Source organism: Rutidosis leptorrhynchoides, chromosome 5 (assembly GCF_046630445.1).
Source record: "Rutidosis leptorrhynchoides isolate AG116_Rl617_1_P2 chromosome 5, CSIRO_AGI_Rlap_v1, whole genome shotgun sequence".
Taxonomy (NCBI): Eukaryota; Viridiplantae; Streptophyta; class Magnoliopsida; order Asterales; family Asteraceae; genus Rutidosis; species Rutidosis leptorrhynchoides.
In genome coordinates, this window is record NC_092337.1 from 66,720,862 (window position 1) to 66,746,315 (window position 25,454).

The following is a 25,454-nucleotide window of genomic DNA, read 5'->3' on the forward strand; positions in this document are numbered from 1 at the left end:
AATGAAAGGAAGATTTACATTTATTTGTTTAAAGATATCCAAAAATTTGGATTGCTCGGCTTCAAGTTTCTCTTTTTTCATTTTACTCGGGTAAGGAAGTGGTGGTTGGTATGGTTTAACATAAGGTTTAGCCTTAACTATGTTATCTTCATTAACCTTTTCAACTACCGGTTCTGTTTCCTTATCTTGTTCAAGTTGTGGTTCTTGTGGAGTAGGAATAGCTTCATCAGAAATTACAGGTATTTCAGGTGGTTTAAGTGTTGTACCACTTCTTGTGGTAATGGCTTTAGCTGTTTCATTCCGGGGGTTAGCATTTGTATCACTAGGTAAACTTCCCGGTTTTCTTTCACCTATTAACCTTGCTAGGTTACTTACTTCTTGTTCCAAATTTTGAATAGAAGCTTGTTGATTTCTAAATGCTTGAGCATTTTGTTCATTCGTTTGTTTCTGAGATGTGAAAAACTGTGTTTGAGTTTCAACTAGCTTTGTCATCATATCTTCTAAATTCGGTTTTTTATCATCGGTTTGTGATGATTTGTTTTGAAAATTAGATCTTTGCTGGTTGTAAGTATTATTGGATACTTGTTGATTGCTAGGACCTTGTTGGTTGTTGTATGGAACATTTCGGTTATAATTCTGGTTTTGATTGTAAATTGGTCTTGACGGTTGATAATTATTCTGATAATTATTTCCAGGCCTTTGGTTTAGATATGAAACATTCTCTCTTTGTTCCATTGTTAATTCAATACTGAGACAATCTTTTGTCAAATGTGGTCCTCCACACTGCTCACAACTAATTCGTATTGAGTGAATATCTTTAGTCATCTTTTCCATTCGTCTCTCGACAGCATCTATCTTTGCTGAAATGGAATCTAAGTCATGGCTAGAATCGGCTCTAGCTGCTTTAGATGATCTAACGATATCTTTTTCTTGGTGCCACTCATGTGAGTGGGAAGCAGTGTTATCAATAATTTTATAAGCATCAGTTTCGGTTTTCTTCATAATAGAACCACCAGCTGCAATATCTATGTCTTTTCTTGTAGTGATGTCGCATCCTTGGTAGAATATTTGTACTATTTGACAGGTGTCTAAACCATGTTGCGGACATCCTCTCAATAACTTTCCAAATCTTGTCCATGCCTCATATAGAGTTTCATTCGGTTTCTGTGTGAACGTAACAATTTCTCCTTGAAGTCTTACGGCTTTAGATGCCGGAAAGAATTGTTTAAGAAATTTTTCAACTAAAACGTCCCATGTGTCAATCGCCCCTTCAGGTAACGATTCCAACCAATCTTTGGCTTCTCCCTTTAAAGTCCAGGGAAATAACATGAGATATATCTGTTCATCTTCAACTTCTCGGATTTTAAATAGTGTGCAGATCCTATTAAAGGTACGAAGATGTTCATTTGGATCTTCCTTCGGTGCACCACTAAATTGGCATTGATTAGTCACCATGCGTAGAATTTGTCCTTTGATTTCATAATCTGGCGCATTAATGTCAGGATGAGTAATTGCGTGACCTTGGCCAGTGCGTTTAGCTCTCATTCGGTCTTCCATACTTAAAGGTTCTGTTACTTCCATAATTGAATTTGTTGAATCTGAATCACTAGAGGATTCTGATTTAATGGTTCGTTCCTCAACAATCTCTGTTTGAATGATTGGTGGTTCCGGAGGAAAAATTAATGGTTTAGGATCTATGAATTGTCCCTGAATATTCTCCGGATTCTCAATTGTGAGGTCGGGTTCAAAAAATGGATTATCGGAAATTTGAATTGGAGTACTTGGTCGACTGGATGACGATTCTAAAGAAAAATCAACGACGGTAATATTTGCTAAATGTCTTGATCGAGTTACAGGTGGTGAACGTACAAAAGGTGGTGAACGTCTTGCTCGGTGCATTCACTGAATATCCTATTAGTTTTTAAAAGGAAAGAAAAATTATATAAGTTATCTAATTAATAGACTTTTCTGATTTTTCCCAAGTTTCGAATAGCCAAAAGATGCAGCAGAGGGGCAGGATTCGTTTGGTCTCAATATAATTGAGTACTGTTTGGCTCCAATAACCCGGTCCACATACAAATCCAACTATTACTACGAACCAGAAAATTTTGATGTCTATCAATTTAACCACTTAAAATAAATTTTCGTAATTTAAAGAAATTTAGATAAGAAGTAGAATAAAATCTATGTCCTAAAACTAGAATGGCGAGAAATAAGAAAGAAAAAGTGCGCGTCGAAAAAGGTCGAAAAAGAAAAGAATTGAAAAATAAAAGGCGTCGAAAAATAAGAAGGAAAAAAAATGACTATAAAACTTAAAAACACTCGACTAACCCAACCTTATTACTATCACTAACTTAAAATTATAATCGCAAATTGAGATTACTAATTGGAGTGATAATTGATACATAGGTAAAAGGCGTCGAAAAATAAAAATAAGAAAGTAGCGTGTTGAAACTTAAAAAGGCACTAAAAAATAAGAATTAAAAGTTGCTTCTAAAAATATTAAAGCTTACAAGTAAAACTATATCCCAAATGGCAATATCTTAAAAAGGAACTAAAACTTAAAAATGCGTCGCAAAATTCTAAAGCACTTAGATCTTAGTCTAAAGAAAAAGTACTTAAGGGATTTTACGGCAAAGCCTAAAAATCTAGAAATAAAAAATAACTATGGCAAAAACTATATTTAAAACTAAATACGAGCGAAAAATACAAATTATTACGCTAAAACAAATAAAAAGGGACAAAATATAAAAATATACTAAAAAGTACAATTTTTATAAAAATATTATTTTTATAATATTTATTTTATAAAACTATTAATTTTATAAACTAATTACACTAATTTAACTAAAAATACAAAATAAAAATAAAAACTAAATTATATAATAAAAATACCCTAATTAGGGTTTAATTTAAATAATAATAATAATAAAAACCCGTAATTAATGCAGGATTAGGGTTCAGTGTAACCCGTGTCAGATGGCTCCGCGAGTCGCGGTACTCCCAGCTGGAAAACTCCGCAAGTCGCGGGGTTTGATAATACTGGGCTCAGATTGGGCTGAAACAGTTCGGCCCAGTTTCGTTTTATAATTAAAATATGCTTTGGGCTTCGATTTTAATCTGGCCCAGTTCGTTTTTTTTATAATAATTTGATAAAATAATAGATATATAATTTATATAAAATATATTTCAAAAACTTAAAATAAAAATACTTATTAAAAATAAAAATCTTAAAAATAAGTTAATATTTTTTTTTTCGGTTTTAAAATTTTTTTTATTTTTTATATATGTTTTAAATAAACACAAAATATTTAAATAAAACTTATATTTTTATAAAATAAAAATACAAAAACTTTATAAAATACTTGAATATTTAACAAACTCTTAAAAATATTTATATTTTTGTTTTTCTTTTTATATTTTCGAATATTTAAAACGTATTTTTACAAAAACGTATTTTTATAAAAGTAAACTAAAAATAAAAATCTTTTTTTTTTAATATTTAGCGTTGCGCTTCCGGCTTTTAAGCTAGATTTTAAGTTCCCCGGTAGGGGCGCCAAAAATACTTGATAGTTAAAGCTAAGGGATATAAAATACTATTAAATACGATACAATTTTACACAAGATATTTATTTATTTATAGAATGGATATACTTAAACCTTGCTACAACACTTATAGGCAGTGTACCTAATCGTACAGTAGTGTAGTTTTTAGTAAGTCCGGTTCGTTCCACAGGGAAAAATCTTTAAACAAAGTTTAACGCTATATTAGTTTTATTTCATAAAAATACAAATATATATATATATATAAGTAATATTATTATTTTAAAGGGGGGGTTTTTACCGTTTAATGACCGGTTTGTCGATTTTAAAACTTTAGTTGCAGTTAAAACCTAATGTAAAAATAAATACAACTTAATTTAAAGCGTAAAATAAATAATGATAATGAAATTGCGATAGATAAAAGTGCGATAAAATAAAATTGCGATAATTAAAAAGTACGATAATTAAAAGTGCAATTAAATACAATAACAATAAATAAAAGTGCGATAATTAGAAGTGCAATTAAATATAAAATAAAGGAAATTAAATATGAAATAAAAGAATTATGCTTATTTAAACTTCCGTAATCATGATGTTTGATGTGTTGATTTTAGTTTTATGCCCATGGGTTAATTGTCCTTTGTCCTGGATTATTTAATATGTCCGTCTGGTTTTTGTCCATAACAGTCCATCAGTCATAAATATAAAGTGCGAGTATCCTCGTCAAATTATCCTATTACCCGAAGTTAAATATTCCAACTAATTGGGGACTTAAACTGTAACAAGATTTTAATACTTTGTTTAATAATTACACCAGGTTATCGACTGCGTGTAACCCAAGGTTTTAATACTTTGTTATCAATTATGCCAAGTGTCCTTGTACATAATTTCACCCATGTTTTAATAATTCTAGTGACTATTAATCCATTCCCGTGTCCGGTTAAATGAACGATTATTCGTACATATAAATACCCCGCCCATCGTGTCCGATCGAGTGTATATGGTTATTTATAGGGACGTCCAATTGTAAATCTTTATATTAAAATTAACAAATTATGATTTAGTTAAACAAATATAAAGCCCATTAATAGCCCATAGTCTAATTTCCACAAGTGTCGTTCTTTTGTCCAAACCCCAATTATGGTACAAAGTCCAATTACCCAATTTTAATATTTTTAGCCCAACATCATGATTACTTCGGATTAAATAAGCATAATAATAACTTAGCTACGAGACATTAATGAAAATAATATAAACATAACTTACAATGATTAAAAATAGCGTAGCGTTACACGGACAGAATTTCGACTTACACCCTTACAACATTCGCTAACATACCCTTATTATTAGAAATTAAAATTAAAATTAAAATATAAATATAAATATTTACGTATACATATATAGAGAGAGATTGATTATGGATATATGATATTAAAAATGATCAAACTGCGTTGCCTTTTATAGGGATTTGAGTCCAGGGAATCTTCGCGACTCGCGGCGCTTTTCCTCTTCAAACTCCGCGAGTCGCGGAGTTTCATTTTACAGCTCACTCCATTTTGGCTCCTTTCTTGCCGACGGATTTTTATATAAATATAATATATATATATAATTTATATAATTAATTATATATTATATTATATTTATATACATAGTTAACTTGTAATTTTTAGTCCATTGCGTCGAGCGTTGAGAGTTGACTCTGGTCCCGGTCCCGGATTTTCGAACGTCCTTGCGTATAATTTAATATCTTGTACTTTACGATTTGAATCTTGTACTCTTGTAATTTCGAGACGTTTCTTATCAATAATTGGAACCACTTTGATTGTATTTTGTACTTTTGAGCTTTTTGGACCTTTGCGTCTTCAATTCGTCGAATCTGTCTTTTGTCTTCACCTTTTATTATTTAAACGAATATCACTTGTAAATAGAACAATTGCAACTAAAAGTTTGTCTTTCTTGAGGAATAATGCTATGAAATATATGTTCGTTTTTAGCATTATCAAATATTCCCACACTTGAGCGTTGCTTGTCCTCAAGCAATTTAGTCTTGAAATACTAAAATCACTTCTTTATTCTTCACACTTTGTACATCAGTGATTTCTATATGGCGGTATAAACAATGGTTGTAACGATGTGGTTTACAGTCCCACATGACTATAAAAATTTAGATCCTTTAAGGAAATTGGATCTTTATGAAAACATTTGATCTTTTGAAAATTAAATCTAGTTTTTACCCTAGATAAGTTTTCCGGAATAACCCTTCACCGGTGTTTGCAAATTCTTTTTGTGGGTTTGGTGGGTTTCATATTTGAAAATTTTAGCTCAAAACTTGCGGTTTTGTGTCACCCACTTGCTAACCTTGTATTGGGAAAGCAACACGTCCAGTTTACTTGTCCCGTATATTACCTTTCGGTAAACTACCGTCCGGTTGTAAAGGAAAGCGTTGAACAAGCAGCTGTTAAGGCAATGTCCCCTGACATGCTTTTAATTATGGTCTATAACGTATCGGACGCAATTACTATCCTTTGGATAACAAATTTTTACTCGAATTAACAAACGGTAAAGTAATTACAGCAGATAATATATGTCGGAATCGAGAAATTAATTTGGTTAGCGAAACATTTAAGATTAATTTGATACCAGTAGAGTTAGGGAATTTTGATGTGATAATCAGTGTGGATTGGTTGAAAAAGGAGAGAGCAGAAATCGTATGTTACAAAAATGCAATTCGCATTGAACGAGAAAAAGGAAATCCCTTAATGGTGTACGGAGAAAAGAGCAATGCGAAGTTAAATCTTATTAGTAATTTAAAGGCACGAAAACTAATAAGAAAAGGTTGCTATGCTGTTCTAGCACATGTCGAGAAAGTACAAACCGAAGAAAAGAACATCAATGATGTTCCCGTCGCAAAAGAATTTCCCGATGTATTTCCGAAAGAATTACCGGGACTGCCTCCACACCGATCTGTTGAATTTCAAATAGATGTCGTACCAGGAGCTGCACCAATAGCTCGTGCTCCATACAAACTTGCACCCAGCGAAATGAAGGAACTCCAAAGCCAATTACAAGAAATTTTAGAGCGTGGTTTTATACGACCAAGTACATCACCAGAGCATGGTCTAAGGGATTTAGGTGACTTGAGATAGGCGCCTAGACTTAGACTTTTGTGTGTGCATTGTGCGGACTTGTAGGACTTTGGGTCGGACCGGGTCTTGGTTAGCGCATAGGTTTATATGAACTAATCATGCGTTATTGTTTGTGTTGTATAGCAATCATCGAGCGAAATGAACGTTGTACTAGCGAGTTAACGCGACGTGCTCGCGTAGTAATGATTAGCTACCCTTACTACGGGTGCAAATCGTGTCAAACGAGCGATGTACGACGATTGTCGAGCGAGATGGAGTGGTATGGTGTATATGTATATATGTGTCATGTCTTTAGTTTTGTTGTTTAATCTTTTCCGTTTTATAGAATGAAGATGAGAAACGGACACGACACCGATATTGGGGGCACGAGCGAGGACCCCGAGTTCACGGCCAAGGTTGAGGCCATCTTTCAACGCCAAAAGGCGGAGTTTCGCGAAGATGTTAAGAAGATGTTTCTCGAGACGATTGACGAACAAGTCGTCACTTTGGTTAAGGAGCAAATTAAGATTGCTCTTCAAGAAGAAAATGGGGGAAGGCGTGACTTTTTCTTCAAGAACTTTAGGGATGCTCAACCTCCTACTTTTGAGGGCGATCGGGACCCACTCAAGAGTGCCCGATTCATCTCCGATATGGAGGGGGCCTTCCGTACTTGTGAGTGTCCACCCGACAAGAAGACTAGGTATGGTTGTAGCATGTTAAGCGGTGACGCGAAATTGTGGTGGGATGCTAAGATCCAACTCTATGGTGAAGAACAATGTATGGACTTCACTTGGGAGGAATTTAAAGCGGAGTTCTTCGATGAGTACCGAACTTCGGCCGATCTTACAAGACTTAAGGACGAGCTACGTACCTTGAGGCAAGGGTCGATGGACTTGAACACTCTCAAATCCGTGTTCTTGTCCAAGACGCAATTTTGCCCGGAGTATGTCGGGAATGATAAAATGTTGAAAGAAGACTTCTATCGAACCTTGAATGACGGTTATCAAGAAAAGATTAGCGTAAATGTGGTAAAGAGCTTCGATGAGTTGTTTAATATGGCGAAAGGGTTTGAAGCGATTGTGTTGAGGAAGAGAAAGTTTGAAGGTTCTAGTCATTCAAATTTTTCAAGCAAGAAGTCAAACTTTTCAAAGAAGGGTGCAACCGAGAGTGTCGGAAGTGTCAAGAAGAGTGCGCCGGGAGAGTTTCGTCATACTTGCCATAATTGTGGGCGAAAGGGACATATGGCCCGTGATTGCACCAATCCCTCTACTACACCCAAGTTTACTTGTTTCAATTGCGGTAAAGAAGGGCACAAACGGCCCGAGTGTCCCGAGTTGCGTAATGATAATGCTAAGCGGATAGAGAAGGCGGCGGGTACGGCTAGGGGTCGTAACTACTTGATGTCTAATGAAGAAGCTAAACAATCCAATGAAGTCGTTTCAGGTACTTTCATGGTTAATTCTAATCCGGCTCGGATACTTTTTGATAGTGGTGCTAATTTGTCTTTCGTATCTCCAAGATTTGTGCCTAAGTTAAATAAACCGCTAGTAAAGTTGAGTCGTCCGGAAGGAGTTGAAATAGCGGATGGCAAGACGGCGCTAGTGGTTGATGTGTGTAAAAATTGCAATGTTGTGTTTGGCGCCGAAAGTTTCGAAATTGATCTTATTCCGATGACTTTGGGTGATTTTGATGTTGTCGTTGGTATGGATTGGCTCGATCGTTATAGAGCCGATATTGCATGCCACGACAAGTTTATTCGTGTAAAGACACCAAGTGGGGGAGAAATGATTATTCATGGTGACAAACGAAGGAGATCGGTGCCGATATGCACTTTTGCTCGGGCACGACGTCACGTTGTTACCGGTGGTATGGCTTTCCTTGCTCATGTTGTCGACACTCGTAATGAGCCACCACCTATTCGTGAAATTCCGGTAGTTAATGAGTTTGAAGATATCTTTCCGGATGAGTTACCGGGTGTTCCGGCGGAAAGACAAGTAGAATTTCGCATCGAGTTGGTTCCGGGGGCTACCCCCATTGCTAAAACTCCTTATCGTTTAGCACCAACAGAGATGCAGGAGTTATTGAATCAAATTCAAGAATTGCTCGAGAAGGGTTTTATCCGACCGAGTGCTTCGCCATGGGGCGCTCCGGTCTTATTTGTGAAGAAGAAAGACGGTAGTATGCGTATGTGCATCGATTACCGTGAGTTGAATAAAGTGACGATCAAGAATCGTTATCCGTTACCTAGGATCGACGATTTGTTTGATCAACTTCAAGGCGCAACGTATTTCTCTAAGATCGACTTACGGTCCGGCTATCACCAAATGCGGGTCCGTGAGGAAGATATTGAGAAAACGGCTTTCCGAACGCGTTACGGGCATTATGAATTTGTAGTTATGCCCTTCGGTCTTACGAATGCACCGGCGGCATTCATGGATCTTATGAACCGGGTGTGCCAACCTATGTTGGACAAGTCGGTTATTGTATTCATTGACGACATACTAGTCTACTCGAAAAGTATGCACGAACATGAACGTCACTTGCGTGAAGTTTTGAAGACGCTAAGAAAAGAGAAGTTGTATGCAAAGTTCTCTAAATGTGAATTTTGGCTAAGGGAGGTTCAATTCCTTGGTCACATTGTGAACGAAAGCGGTATCCAAGTGGATCCGGGGAAGATTGAGACGGTGAAGAGTTGGGGACGACCGACTACGCCCACGGAGATCCGAAGTTTTCTCGGATTGGCCGGTTATTATCGTCGGTTTATCCAAGACTTTTCTAAGATTGCTTCTCCATTAACAAAGTTGACGAGGAAGAGTGCTAAGTACAATTGGGAAAACGAGCAAGAAATTGCTTTTCAATTATTGAAAGAGAAGTTGTGTCAAGCTCCGGTGTTAGTGTTACCGGAAGGCGTCGAAGACATGGTGGTTTATTGTGATGCTTCCTTAAATGGGCTCGGGTGCGTTCTTATGCAAAGGGGTAAAGTCATTGCTTATGCCTCTCGGCAATTAAAGGAACACGAAACGAGGTACCCGACTCATGATCTTGAAATGGCGGCGGTTGTGCATGCGTTGAAAATTTGGCGCCACTACTTGTATGGTGTCAAGTGTACGATATATTCGGATCATAAGAATTTGAAACACCTTTTTACTCAAAGGGATTTGAATTATCGTCAACGTAGATGGATGGATGTGGTGAAAGATTATGATTGTGAGATACTTTACCATCCGGGTAAGGCGAATGTGGTCGCGGATGCGTTAAGTCGAAAGACTCAACATCCGGCGATACGTATAACATCGTTACGTTTGATTATCACTAACGACTTTCTTGAAAAGATGGGTGAAGACCAAATAGAGGCTTATGTTCACGATAAGCACACGGAACGAATTGTGGGCCAATCGGAGTTTATTACTATGGGTCCGCGGGGTTTGTTGTCCTTTCAAGGAAGGGTGTGGGTGCCTAAGACGGGTGATTACCAACGGGTGCTACTCGATGAAGCACATAAGTCGAAATATTCCATTCATCCGGGCGCGACGAAAATGTATCATGACTTGAAGAAAGATTATTGGTGGCCGGGCATGAAACGCGATGTTGTAAAATACGTCGAACGATGTGTTACTTGTTTGCAAGTTAAAGCCGAGCATCAAAAGCCGTATGGTAAGTTGCAACCGTTAGAAATCCCGAAGTGGAAATGGGAGCACATTACCATGGATTTTATCACTAAGTTACCTAAGACGGCGAGAACTCAATATGATTCGATTTGGGTGATCGTGGATCGGTTGACGAAAAGTGCCTTGTTTCTTCCCATTAAAGAAGCAATATCGTCGGAGGCCTTGGCTAAGTTGTTTATCAAGGAAGTGGTCTCGCGGCATGGCGTTCCTATATCTATTATTTCGGATCGAGATACCCGTTTTACATCTCGATTTTGGGAAAAGTTTCATGAAGATATGGGTACACAATTAAAGTTGAGCACGGCGTATCATCCTCAAACGGACGGTCAAACCGAGCGTACGAATCAAACTTTGGAAGATATGCTACGGGCGTGCATCATTGAATTTGGTGGTAGTTGGGATGAGCATTTACCTTTGGTGGAATTCTCATACAATAATAGTTTTCACACTAGTATCGGGATGCCACCTTACGAGATGCTTTATGGCCGAAGGTGTCGAACTCCCATTTGTTGGGGAGAAGTGGGTCAAAGAGAAATCGGAAGTACCGATTTGGTTTTAGAGACGAATAACAAGATTGATATTATTCGGGAGCATTTGAAAAAGGCTCAAGATAGGCAAAAGTCGTATGCCGATAAACGTAGACGAACGATCGAATTCCAAGAGGGCGACATGGTTATGCTTAAGGTTTCGCCATGGAAGGGTATTATTCGATTTCGAAAACGGGGAAAGTTAGGTCCTCGGTTTATTGGACCGTTTAAAGTTTTAGCTCGTGTTGGTGAAGTTGCATATCGATTGGAATTGCCCGAAGAGCTTGCAGGGATCCATAACACGTTTCATGTTTCTCACCTCCGTAAGTGCCTTGCGGATGATTCTTCATGGATGCCTTTAGATGAAATTGAGCTAAACAATAAGTTGGAGTATATTGAAGAGCCGATTGCCATACTTGATGAGAAGGTCAAACGATTGAGACATAAGGAGGTTAGGACCTACAAAGTTCAATGGCGACGGAATAAGGGTTCCGAGTTCACTTGGGAACCTGAAGAGTTTGTGTTGGTTTATCTTCCCGCTTGTCATGCGGCATGGATTGCGAGGACGCAATCCGAATAAGTGGGGGAGAGTTGTAAGACCCGTGTAATTATTGTATATAATGTATAGAAGTTAACTTTGTTGTGGGATTGGTTTTATATTTCAAAAGGAGCTAGGAACCAGTTTCTGTCCATTTGCGCGCCGCGCGGCCTAATGGCGCGCCGCGCAAAATCGTGCAGACAGCCCCCTTGTTTTTATTTAAATTTAAACGTGGGTATTTTGGTAAATTCACATCAAGGCCGAGTTTAATGCTTGGTTCAGTAGTTTGGGAGCTCATTTACTCCCTTGTTCACCAACCTTATCACCTCCCAATTTATTTTAGTGAGAGAGTGAGTTTTAGAGAGGGAAAGCTCACTTTGAAGAGGAAGAAGAGGGTTTCTTGCTAAAGTCCAAGTTCTAAAGTTGTTCATCTCGTCATTTGCTACATTTTGATAGTTGTGGTATGCCTTAACTTTCAATTCTTGTTTTGATTTCATGTATGGGTTAGGGTTTGTGTGAAGATGAACATTAAGACCCATTTTTGGGTAAATTGGGTGTTCTTGGGTAAATTGGGTCATGTAGGCTCAATAATGGGTTAGCTAGGGTTTTAAAAGTATTAATTGTTGTCATGAAACCCTAATTGGCTAATAATTTGTTAGAACATCTTAAGGAAGAGTAAATGGGTGTGATTTGGGTATAAATGACCCAAAATGGGTGTATTGACTTTTATTGAGTCAAATGGGTCAAAATGGACCAAGATTTGGTTAACGTTAGTGTTTTGTGTTAAAACCTAGTGATTTAAAGTGTATGAAGGCCTTGAGTGCCAAGAGTTAGGGTTTTTGGTAAGAGTGACCCAAATTAGGGTTAAGTGTCAAAATGGGTCAAGATGACCTAGGATGGTGTGTGTTATGAGATTAGGCCAAGTTGATTGATTAATTATATGCTTGTGAAATAGGTACGTTACCTTGGAATTCAAGCTTGGTTTAATAATCACCGAAGGTTTAAGGTGAGTGGAATAATTATGCGTATGTGTATATAATGTATTTATTTGTGTCGTATGAATGTGGCATTGTCGCGTTGCTTAAGACACCACATTGTAAAGAAGTGGATGTCGCGTTGTTTAAGACACCACATGGTAAAGAAGTGGATGTCGCGTTGTTTAAGACACCACAATGTAATGGAGGGGATGTCGCGTTGTTTAAGACACCATCCATCGTATTGAATGGCATGTGGAATCGTCGCGTTGTTTAAGACGCCACATTGTAAAAGGGTGAGTGAGTCGCGTTGTTTAAGACATCACCCGGGGGATTAGTGACTACGCGTTGATTAAGTAGCACTAACGGATGTTACGAACTCCAACGGTCTTGTATGTACCGTTTCCCTTGTTCGAATTGGTTAACCAAGGTTGCGTGAATTATGTATTGAAAGTATTTAATTATGAATCGTATGCTATTGTATTATTAGCTACTTGTGGAAATGCGGTTATTGGTATATGCATATTATTGTTGCATGATTGTCGAATTGTTGATCCCGCGTATGATGTTGTGTAAGTGATGCAAGTAGGTAGATTATATATGTATATGTATAATTATTGTGCTCACTAAGCTTTGCTTACCCTCTCGTTGTTTACCTTTTTATAGGTTCGTGTGTGGATAAGGGTAAGGGCATTACCTTGGATTGAGTTTCCCGCTTCGATGATTAGGAAGCACTTTTGGGTTATGGCTTGGAGTTTGACCGAGACTTGGGTAGTTTAACCCCAAACACCATGCTCGTTGTGTCGTTTGGCAATTAAACCTTTTGTGGTCGAAACTCTAATTTGTATTAAACATTGTATTTTAAACTTAGTGGCGTTTTGGGCACGTGTGGGCCCTACCTTGTAAAACTTGTTCATACCTTAGTTATGTGCTAGTTTTACATATATGAATGTATGGTTAAAAGCGTTTTGGCTAAAAACGTCGAGAGCTAGTCAAACATTTTCGTTAAATTGACTTCCGGGGACAGCGGGCTGTCCAGGTGGTTTGGCGCGCCGCGCGGCCACCTGGCGCGCCGCGCAGATGGCCTGCACCAGAATTTTTTTTTTTGTTTGCAATTTCGTCGTGTTTGGTCGGTTACGGTTTGGGTTGTTACATGTATCGACTACCGAGAGTTGCACAAACATACCATCAAGAATCGTTACCCACTACCGAGAATCGACGACTTATTTGATCAACTACAAGGCTCGTCGGTTTATTCGAAGATCGATTTACGTTCCGGGTATCATCAAATGCGGGTGAAGGAGGATGATATTCCGAAGACTGCTTTCAGGACGCGTTACGGTCATTACAAGTTTATGGTTATGCTGTTTGGGTTGACTAACGCACCAGCTGTGTTCATGGACCTCATGAACCGAGTGTGTGGATCATACCTTGACAAGTTTGTCATTGTTTTCATCGATGACATACTTATTTACTCAAAGAATGATCAAGAGCACGAATAACATTTGAGAAAATTGCTAGAGTTGTTGAGGAAAGAAAAACTGTACGCTAAGTTTTCAAAGTGTGCATTTTGGTTGGAAGAAGTTCAATTTCTCGGTTACATAGTGAACAAAGAAGGTATTCAAGTGGATCCGGCAAAGATTGAAACCATTAAAAAGTGGGAAACCCCGAAAACTCCGAAGTATATACGCCGGTTTTTAGGACTGGCTGGTTATTACGGGAGATTCATCCAAGATTTTTCTAAAATAGCAAAACCCTTGACTGCATTAATGCATAAAGGGAAGAAATTTGAATGGAAGGATGAACAAGAGAAAGCGTTTCAATTATTGAAGAAAAAGTTAACTACGGCACCTATATTGTCATTACCTGAAGGGAATGATGATTTTGTGATATATTGTGACGCCTCAAAGCAAAGTCTCGGTTGTGTATTAATGCAACGAAAGAAGGTAATTGCTTATGCGTCTAGACAATTGAAGATTCACGAGCAGAATTATACGACGCATGATTTGGAATTAGGCGCAGTTGTTTTTGCATTAAAGACTTGGAGGCACTACTTATATGCGGTCAAAAGTATTATATATACCGACCACAAAAGTCTTCAACACATATTTAATCAGAAACAACTGAATATGAGGCAGCTTAGGTGGATTGAATTGTTGAATGATTACGACTTTGAGATTCATTACCACCCGGGGAAGGCAAATGTGGTAGCCGATGCCTTGAGCAGAAAGGACAGAGAACCCATTCGAGTAAAAGCTATGAATATAATTATTCGTACTAACCTTACTACTCAAATAAAGGAGGCGCAGCAGGGAGTTGTAAAAGAAGGAAAGTTGAAGAATGAAATACCCAAAGGATCGGAGAAACATCTTAATATTCGGGAAGACGGAACCCGGTATAGGGCTGAAAGAATTTGGTTACCAAAGTTTGGAGATGTGAGAGAAAAGGTACTTAAGGAAGCACATAAAACCAGATATTCAATACATCCCGGAGCGGGGAAGATGTACAAAGATCTCAAGAAACACTTTTGGTGGCCGGGTATGAAAGCCGATATTGCTAAATATGTAGGAGAATGTTTGACGTGTTCTAAGGTCAAAGCTGAACATCAGAAACCATCAGGTCTACTTCAACAACCTGAAATCCCGGAATGGAAATGGGAAAACATTACCATGGATTTCATTACTAAATTGCCAAGGAATGCAAGTGGTTATGATAAAATTTAGGTAATAGTCGATCGTCTTACCAAGTCAGCACACTTTCTGCCAATGAGAGAAGATGATAAAATGGAGAAGTTGGCGCGATTATACTTGAAGGAAGTTGTCTCCAGACATGGAATACCAGTCTCTATTATCTCAGATAGGGATGGCAGATTTGTTTCAAGATTTTGGCAGACACTGCAACAAGCATTGGGGACTCGTCTAGACATGAGTACTGCTTATCATCCACAAACTGATGGGCAAAGTGAAAGGACGATACAGACCCTTGAATACATGCTACGAGCATGTGTTATCGATTTCAGAAACAGTTGGGATCGACATCTACCGTTAGCAGAATTTTCCTACAACAACAGTTACCATTCGAGTATTGAGATGATGCCGTTTGAAGCACTTTATGGTAGAAAGTGCAGGTCTCTAATTTGTTGGAGTGAAGTGGGGGATAGACAGATTACGGGTCCGGAGATAATTCAAGAAACTACCGAGAAGATCATCCAAATTCAACAACGATTGAAAACTGCCCAAAGTCGACAAAAGAGCTATGCGGACATTAAAAGAAAAGATATAGAATTTGAGATTGGAGAGATGGTCATGCTTAAGGTTTCACCTTGGAAATGCGTTGTTCGATTTGGTAAAAGGGGGAAACTAAATCCAAGGTACATTGGACCATTCAAGATTATAGATCATGTCGGACCAGTAGCTTACCGACTTGACTTACCGCAACAACTCACCGGGGTACATAATACTTTTCATGTCTCGAATTTGAAGAAATGTTTTGCTAAAGAAGATCTCACCATTCCATTAGACGAGATTACAATTAACGAAAAACTACAATTCATTGAAGAACCCGTCGAAATAATGGATCGTGAGGTTAAAAGACTTAAGCAAAACAAGATACCAATTGTTAAGGTTCGATGGAATGCTCGTAGAGGACCCGAATTCACTTGGGAGCATGAAGATCAGATGAAGCTGAAATACCCTCACCTATTTCCAGAAGATGCGTCAACACCTTCAACTGCTTAAAATTTCGGGACGAAATTTATTTAACGGGTAGGTACTGTAGTGACCCGAACTTTTTCATGATTATATATTAATTGAAAAATATATTTGCATGATTAAATGTTTCCAACATATTAAGCAATCAAACTTGTTAAGACTTGATTATTTGAAATAAGTTTCATGTAGACAATTGACCATCCAAGTTGACCGGTGATTCACGAACGTTAAAACTTGTAAAAACTATATGATGACATATATATGATTATATATATAGTTAACATGATATTATGATAAGTAAGTATCTCATTAGGTATTTTAACAATAAGTTATATACATAAAATTGAGTTTATTGAATTAAGAAACTCGAAACGATATATATAACGATTATCGTTATAACAACGTCTTACTAAATACATATGAATCATATTAAGATATTGATACACTATGTTTAATCATGATAAATGATAAGTAAACATGTCATTAAGTGTATTAACAATGAACTACATATGTAAAAACAAGGCTACTAACTTAATGATTTCGAAACGAGACATATATGTAACGATTATCGTTGTAACAACATTTAACTGTATATATATCATACTAAGATATATTAATATATCATAATATCATGATAATGTAATAATTTAACATCTCTTTAGATATAATAAACAATGGGTTAACAACATTTAACAAGATCGTTAACCTAAAGGTTTCAAAACAACATTTACATGTAACGACTAACGATGATTTAACGACTCAGTTAAAATGTATATACATGTAGTTTTTTAATATGTATTCATACACTTTTGAAAGACTTCAAGACACTTATAAAAATACTTCTACTTAATAAAAATGCTTACAATTACATCCTCGTTCAGTTTCATCAACAATTCTACTCGTATGCACCCGTATTCGTACTCGTACAATACACAGCTTTTAGATGTATGTACTATTGGTATATACACTCCAATGATCAGCTTTTAGCAGCCCATGTGATTCACCTAACACATGTGGGAACCATCATTTGGCAACTAGCATGAAATATCTCATAAAATTACAAAAACATTAGTAATCATTCATGACTTATTTACATGTAAACAAAATTACACATCCTTTATGTCTAATCCATATACCAACGACCAAAAACACCTACAAACACTTTCATTCTTCAATTTTCTTCATCTAACTGATCTCTCTCAAGTTCTATCTTCAAGTTCTAAGTATTCTTCATAAATTCTATAAGTTCTAGTTTCATAAAATCAAGAATACTTCCAAGTTTGCTAGCTTACTTCCAATCTTGTAAAGTGATCATCCAACCTCAAGAAATCTTTCTTATTTACAGTAATATATCTTTCTAATACAAGGTAATACTCATATTCAAACTTTGATTCAATTCCTACAACTATAATAATCTTATTTCGAGTGGAAATCTTACTTGAACTTGTTTTCGTGTCATGATTCTGCTTCAAGAACTTTCAAGCCATCCAAAGATCCTTTGAAGCTCAAGTTATTTTTTCATCATTTCCAGTAGGTTTACCTACTAAACTTGAGGTAGTAATGATGTTCATAACATCATTCGATTCATATATATAAAACTACCTTATTCGAAGGTTTAAACTTGTAATCACTAGAACATAGTTTAGTTAATTCTAAACTTGGTCGCAAACAAACGTTAATCCTTCTAACTTGACTTTTAAAATCAACTAAACACATGTTCTATATCTATATGATATGCAAACTTAATGATTTAAAACCTGAAAACACGAAAAAATACCGTAAAACCGGATATACGCCGTCGTAGTAACACCGCGGGCTGTTTTGGGTTTGATAATTAAAAACTATGATAAAATTTGATTTAAAAGTTGTTCTTCTGAGAAAATTATTTTTCTTATGAACATGAAACTATATCCAAAAATCATGGTTAAACTCAAAGTGGAAGTATGTTTTTCAAAATGGTCACCAAGACGTCGTTCTTTCGATTGAAATGACTACCTCTTACAAAAATGACTTGTAACTTATATTTTCGACTCTAAATCTATATTTTTTCTGTTTTGATTCATAAAATATAGTTCAATATGAAACCATAGCAATTTGATTCACTCAAAACGAATTTAAAACGAAGAAGTTATGGGTAAAACAAGATTGGATATTTTTTGATTGTTTTAGCTACGGGAAATATTGTAACAATTCTATACAAATCATATTCTAGCTAACTTATATTGTATTATACATGTATTCTAATATATTATGTAATCTTGGGATACCATAGACACGTATGCAAATGTTTTGACATATCATATCGACCCATGTATATATATTATTTGGAACAACCATAGACACTCTATATGCAGTAATGTTTGAGTTAGCTATACAGGGTTGAGGTTGATTCCAAAAATATATATACTTTGAGTTGTGATCTAGCCTGAGACGTGTATACACTGGGTCGTGGATTGATTCAAGATAATATATATAGATTTATTTCTGTACATCTAATTGTGGACAACTAGTTGTAGGTTACTAACGAGGACAGCTGACTTAATAAACTTAAAACATAACGTATTAAAAATGTTGTAAATATATTTTGAACATACTTTGATATATATATGTACATATTTGTTATTGGTTCGTGAATCGACCAGTGGCCAAGTCTTACTTCCCGACGAAATAAAAATATGTGAAAGTGAGTTATAGTCCCACTTTTAAAATCTAATATTTTGGGATGCGAATACATGCGGTTTTATAAATATTTTACGAAATAGACACAAGTAAATGAAACTACATTATATGGGTGAATGATCGAAGCCCAATATGTCCCTTTTTGCTTGGTAACCTAAGAATTAGTAAACCGATCTACTAATTGACGTGAATCCTAAAGATAGATCTATTGGGCCTAACGAACCGCATCCATGGTTGCGGATGCTTTAGTACTTCGATGTTGTTTTATCATGTCCGATGGATTTTCCGGAATGATAGAGGATATTCTTATATGCATCTTGTTAATGTCGGTTACCAGGTGTTCACCATATGAATGATTTTTATCTCTATGTATGGGATGTATATCGAAATATGAAATCTTGTGGTCTATTATTACAATTTGATAAATATATAGGTTAAACCTATAACTCACCAACATTTTTGTTGACGTTTAAAGAATGTTTATTCTTAGGTGATTATTAAGAGCTTCCGCTGTTGCATGCTAATATGTGGACAAGATTTGGTGTCAGCATGCGTGTATAATATTGTTTAAAACTGCATTCGAGATTTATTTTGTTGTAACATATTAATATTGTAAACCAATATATATTGGTAGTGTGTAAGTGTGATATTTTTAGATTATCATTTCTGGATAATCTAGGTGGTGTCTTTTTAACCTTGTCGATAAAATAAAGGTTATGGTTTGTTTTAAAAACGAATGCAGTCTTTGAAAAACGTCTCATATAGAGGTCAAAACCTCGCAACGAAATCAATTAATATGAAACGTTTATAATCGATATGAACGGGACATTTCAATCTCTGTCCTGAAATTGCAATAAGAAATGCAATTATAAGGAGTAACATGTACCACCGTGAACCAAATGTCACTCGTTTGTCAATGACTGAAGCCTATCTTCACTGTTACATGACTCACAATACTGAAGTAAATATTGCTCATTTGGTCGCTTGCCGAATGAATGAACTTCATTATGCAAAAACCAGACCTCTTCCGCACTGAGCATTTCTGAATCGTTTATTTACTAATATTGGTTTGATTGATGGTTCTGTGGGACGACATCCGATAACTACGTTACTTATCGACATTTCCTTCGTTGCTGTAACTTCGGCAGCATCGAGATCAAATTCCGGAACTTCATCCACTAGGTCGGATGCTCGTAGTCATCCTCGTCGTCGTTATTAGTGTGATTTAATATCAGTAACTTTGTATGATCTTTATTTAATGTTTGTAGTGTTTAATTCACTATCTTTGTATAATATTCAATGCATCCACTTAAAATGTGTTTTAATCATTAGTAAATTGAAAAGAAAAAATGACAATAATATAACAATTTCATTCAACTTACCTAATAAAAACGATACAAATAACACTCAAATAAAAACGATACAAATAATGCCCAACTTAACTAACTTAACAGTTTATTCATCTTCGAAAACTAAATAAAGAGAAATGTGATTAGAACGCCAACCCAGGGTTTCTTTTAATATGTACTACTGATCATCGATACGGAGATATGTAGCGGACAACTCCGGAACACAGTCATCTTCATAATACAAGACATTCGTGTGTCCGAAAGGAACATTTTTTCCAAAAAGGTTAAAAGGTCTTGTAAACCAACGTCGCGAACGTCAATTTCTTTGAACGTAGCTTTAGAACTACGCGTATAATAGTAAAGTTTTATTTCATTACGGAATGTCACTTCCGTAATACACTTCGAATGAGACAATCATCGGCAGAAGGGTCAACATTTTGTGTGTTGTGTGTGTGTGTGTGTTTATAGTAATTTAAGTTGTTGTGTGTTGTGATAGTAATTTAGCAGGCTAAATAGAGATTCGTCTTCTTTCTTTTGCGGCAAGCCTTTGCGAAAATCTGGTGGGATAAATATTCGCTGGGGAAAATTTTGAGGGAAAAAACGACGGTTTACAGCGATGATATGTATCGCCGCAAATAAATAATTCAACGTTTAACCGCACCTGAATAAAAAGAAAAGAAAAATAAAAATTTTCTGAGTGTGGGCCCCGATTATTTGCGGAAATATTTAAAAAAGCATCGCCGCAAATGCGTTGCAGACCCCATTTGGACCCATAACGTAGTCAAAGAAAAAAAAATAAAAATTCCTTTAGTGCCTTATTTGCGGCGAGTCGTAATCACCGTATAAAAGGGTCGTCGCTCATTCCAAAATTTCTTGTAGCGGGGCTCGGAAAATATGACACCAGTGGAAGTGTGAACCCTCATGCCCTGGGATAGATATTTTGACTCGGTCAATGTCAAAGGATTAGATATTTTACTCCCAAATAATTTGACTATATATGTACCTGTATTCCTTATCTACATTCTTGTCCATCTGAGATCATGGGAGTTTCCATATGTATGCTGTGTCTCTTTGGTTGTTTTGTTTTTAAAATGAGTATTTTAATTGTGTATGCAAATAATGAAAATCGATTGATTTGTTCAAATAGCCAACGTGTGGTTAGAGCAATCGGTGATGTGGTCGAAAAAAGTTCGCGCGTTGGGACAGAACAACCGATAGTCACGGAGATGGCTAACCATGATTTCTGCTGGATGGAGAACAATACTTGTTCTTGCCCAGTTTTATACAATAACAATTTTCAGAGAAACACGGTTCAATCGGTTTACGAAGGTACATAAAAGCATATACTCCATATTCCATATGTCATAATAATTTATGTTGATTCGGTAGGAAATTATGAATAAGTTTCCTTTAGATTTTCATCTCTTTAAGCAAGTAAAGATTTTCAATTGTTTTGTCTGATCTGTACAAAGCCAGACAACTTCGTATTAGACTTTTAAACTATATATTTATACTAGCTTTAAGAACCCGTGCGTTGCACGGTGGCTTAAAAAATTAGTACACTAATACATTAATGTTGGTACATATTGTATGTTTTATACATTAAATACGCAATAGAACGTCTTTGTTACATTCGTCAATAGAAATTTTAAATCTATAACCTGCACGATAATCTCCTAAAGGCATTTCATTTAACAACTCTTTGCAACAGAATTGACACAATTTCTATTTGAAAAAAATAAATTAATGGAAAGTACCTGAAATTTAACTAAGCGATCAAAATTTTCTTTTTTTATGCAACTTCCATCAGCTCCTTGTAGATCTTGCAATTTTCGCTGCTGACTGCTTGCCTGAAGAAATGTATGACATAAACGGTAAAACAATTGAAACGTTGAAACAGTACTATCTTCTTAAATATGTTTGAGCGGGTCCCGTAAGGTAGTCCCAGATCTAAAAATTCATTAAAAAACTCTTCATACTATGCCTTCAAATATTTTAATTTGCTTCTATCAATCCTCATCAAACTGTTCTGATCCCACGAAACTTACCCAACCCACACGTTTTGCACCTTTATATCAGATCATATAGATAAACTGTTAATTGTAAACTGTGTTAAACTGCTGATTGTACCATTTAATTAGTGAGAAAAATATATAGCACATACCTACCTACAAAATAAAAGTAGAAACCGATATTGGCAAGAAAATTAAATACAACCTTTATGATATCAAGTTTTAATAGAGCATCTTTTGCCAAGCGTAGAAATCGATGATCTAACGTTGCACGTACATATGATCCACCCAACCAAGCTTCCTGAATTGACAAACAACATAAATACATAAAAGGTCAAATGGGAGGATGCTTATTTACAAAGAATAACAATTTAATGAAACATCAAGTTAAGTTTAATAGGTTACTCAGCAACACTTGATTTAAGTATATAAGCTCAAATTTTAGATTTTACCATGTAAAATATGATTATTTGAACTTAGAGGCGAAATCGGCTTGTTTATGTAACCAAACTGTATATGTGTTTCTAGAATTTTAGTTAGCAAAACCAGTCTTCCAAACTCAATTTTTCAAAGTAAATTATGCATGTTGTTCAGTTACCTGTTTGAGAAAATCAGCACCAAAAGCTCGAGTGACTTTTAGAGAGCCTTAAAAATGATCATCCATCACGTCAAAGGAAACATGCCCGACTTTTTTTATTAACTGAACTTCCTGCAAAAAACAAACACTATATGCATTGGAACCCATAATTGACTAACTAATTATTAATAATCACAATTGCAAACATGAAGTGTTTTGGAGCCACACCAGCCCGACCTATTACGTACCAAAAAAAAGACATGTTTTGACCCATTACCCACTAAAGCCAAATAAAAGAGATAAGAGAAAAAAAAACATACCTGCTGGAACATACTAAGAGATACCAAAATGAATTCCCTGATTCACACACTATAATATAGTGGTCATTTAGACTCAAGCACAATAACGAAAGGGACTACAATAGCTGCTATTAACCAACACTCAAACATGTATCCTGTGTTAAATGAAGAACATATCGTATTATTAGACCCATGTACATAGTTATACTACTTTTGGTCATTTGGGCCAAACACGAAAAACAGGAACTGACTTCAAAACTCATGTACACAGTTATAGTAAAATGGGTCATTTAGACCTAAACATGTCAAAAAGGAACTGAAGGAAACTAAAACTATAACAAATGTATTAGAACAAATTTTAGTGCCATCTATTGAAGGTGATTCTTTATTTTGTATATTTCCTTCTTTATAACTGGTGAAACTTAATGGCAGCAGCCCATGTCAATTTTAAGAGATTCAAGGAGTTCATTGCAGCTGTCCATGTATATTTTGAGATTCAGAAACTGAAAGAATGTTCACAAACACTATATACAAGAAAAGAAAAGAACCCACCTTGAAGTGCCACATTGGAACTCATTTGTTTAACCTTCCATGGTAGCTCCTTCGCACCGAGTTCCTTATTCTTTTTCTTGATCCAAACATATAAGTGAGACTGATTTCATCACTTAAGCAAAAATATGATGTTTCACTTGAGATTTTAATTCAATAAAATGTAGGAACAGATTGAATTTAAAAATTCAAATATACGAACAAATACATAAAATTAATCAGTCTTTGCTAGTAATCCAAATAAGGGCTTACTTTTGGTGTTATCCACTACCAAGGAAACTGATGGTGCAACTTGTAGCGGTCGCTGTGTTAATAGTGTATCATCAAAGTACTGTTTTAGAAACCTTAATCTGCTGTATCAACAAATGTAACAAAAAAAAAAACATGAAATCCTATTATTTGAATATTGATGTCGGAACCCTAAACCGTTTATACTTCGTAAACTGAATCCTGATATTATGGAATATATCATAAACGAATCAACTGAATAAATAATGTAAATGAATATTCCGATTCGAAATAACCTAGATTGAAAGTTGATACCTTTATGATGGTGTTTGAGGAAAGAGATTTCTTCAGCGGCCTTGATTCAATTACATAAAAGTTGAAGATCGATTCTACATAAACGTTACAAAAAATAAATATAAACCCTAAAACTGATTCAATTGACTTTGCGTTTCAAATCCAAAATTTAACACGTCAACAATTGAATCAGTTTCGATTTAGTTTTGTTTATTCATTTGGGAATTTGTAACCCTAATTGACCTTCTGAAGACGAATGTAAAAATGAAACTGAAAGAGAAGGGGTTAGATAACCCTAATTGAAGATCAGTTTGCGATGGATTATGGATTAAAAGTGAGAAAGATAGGGTTAGAGAGAGCGATTTTTTTTATTGGTTGTTTTAAAAAATGAACTAATGGGAGAAGGACAAATGGCAGAATGTGAGATAATTAACAAAGTAATTAGAGGGCAATTAGTGAGAAGCCACGTGGCATATCTATACGTATTATTATAGGTTATAGATAGTAGTAATATATATATATATATATATATATATATATATATATATATATATATATATATATATATATATATATATATATATATATATATATAGGGGCAGGATCAATGGGGAAGTAACCAATCGGGGGGAAGCAAATATTTTTTTTTCGTTTTTTTTAAAATTTTTTTTTTCCGGCATCAAGATTACACGAAAATATGAACATTTAGAAGAGACACTTCGTGATGAATGTTATTATTTAGGCGGAAAAACGATCGACAAAAATAACATTCAAGATAATATTGTTCGTGAAGAATATGAACGTTTTTTTTCCATGTTTTGTGAAGTAAAATTTAGCCCGATTTAGAGTTTAGGGTTTAGGGTTTAGGGTTTAGGGTTTAGGGTTTTGGGTTTATTCCATAAACCCAAAACACCAAACCCTAAACCCTAAACTCTAAACCGCTCGTGTTAAAAACTCAATCTAAATCCTAAATCTAAACCCTAAATCTAAACCCTAAAACCTAAATTTCTAAACCCTAATATCTAAACACTATAAACCCTAATATCTAAACCCTATAAACCTTAATATCTAAACCCTAATATCTAAACCCCAATAGCTAAAACCTCAAAATACGCTCGAAAAATACGACAATTGTTATATATTACTTCTTCGAGCGTTTTCCAGCCAAAATAAAAACATTTATCACAAAGTGTCTCTACTAAATGTTCATATTTTCATCTCACCTATAATGTTCGTGAACAAAGTTTTTTCAAAAAATGATAAAAAAAAAAAAAGTTTTTGCTTCCCCCCAAATGGTTACTTCCCTCTTGATCCTACCACTATATATATATATATATATATATATACACACACACATTATATAAAACACGTTATAATAATTA

General features: G+C 35.6%; 1 protein-coding gene across 1 annotated transcript in view; it reads left to right on the forward strand.

Moving 5' to 3' along the window:
- Positions 1 to 21,149: 21,149 nt before the first annotated feature.
- Positions 21,150 to 25,454, forward strand: part of LOC139848722 (glutamate receptor 2.9-like) — an 82,591-nt gene continuing 78,286 nt past the window's right edge. Inside the window, exon 1 of the mRNA XM_071838426.1 lies at positions 21,150 to 21,442. The gene's annotated coding sequence lies outside the window, so the exon portion shown is untranslated. The remainder of the gene's footprint in view (positions 21,443 to 25,454) is intronic.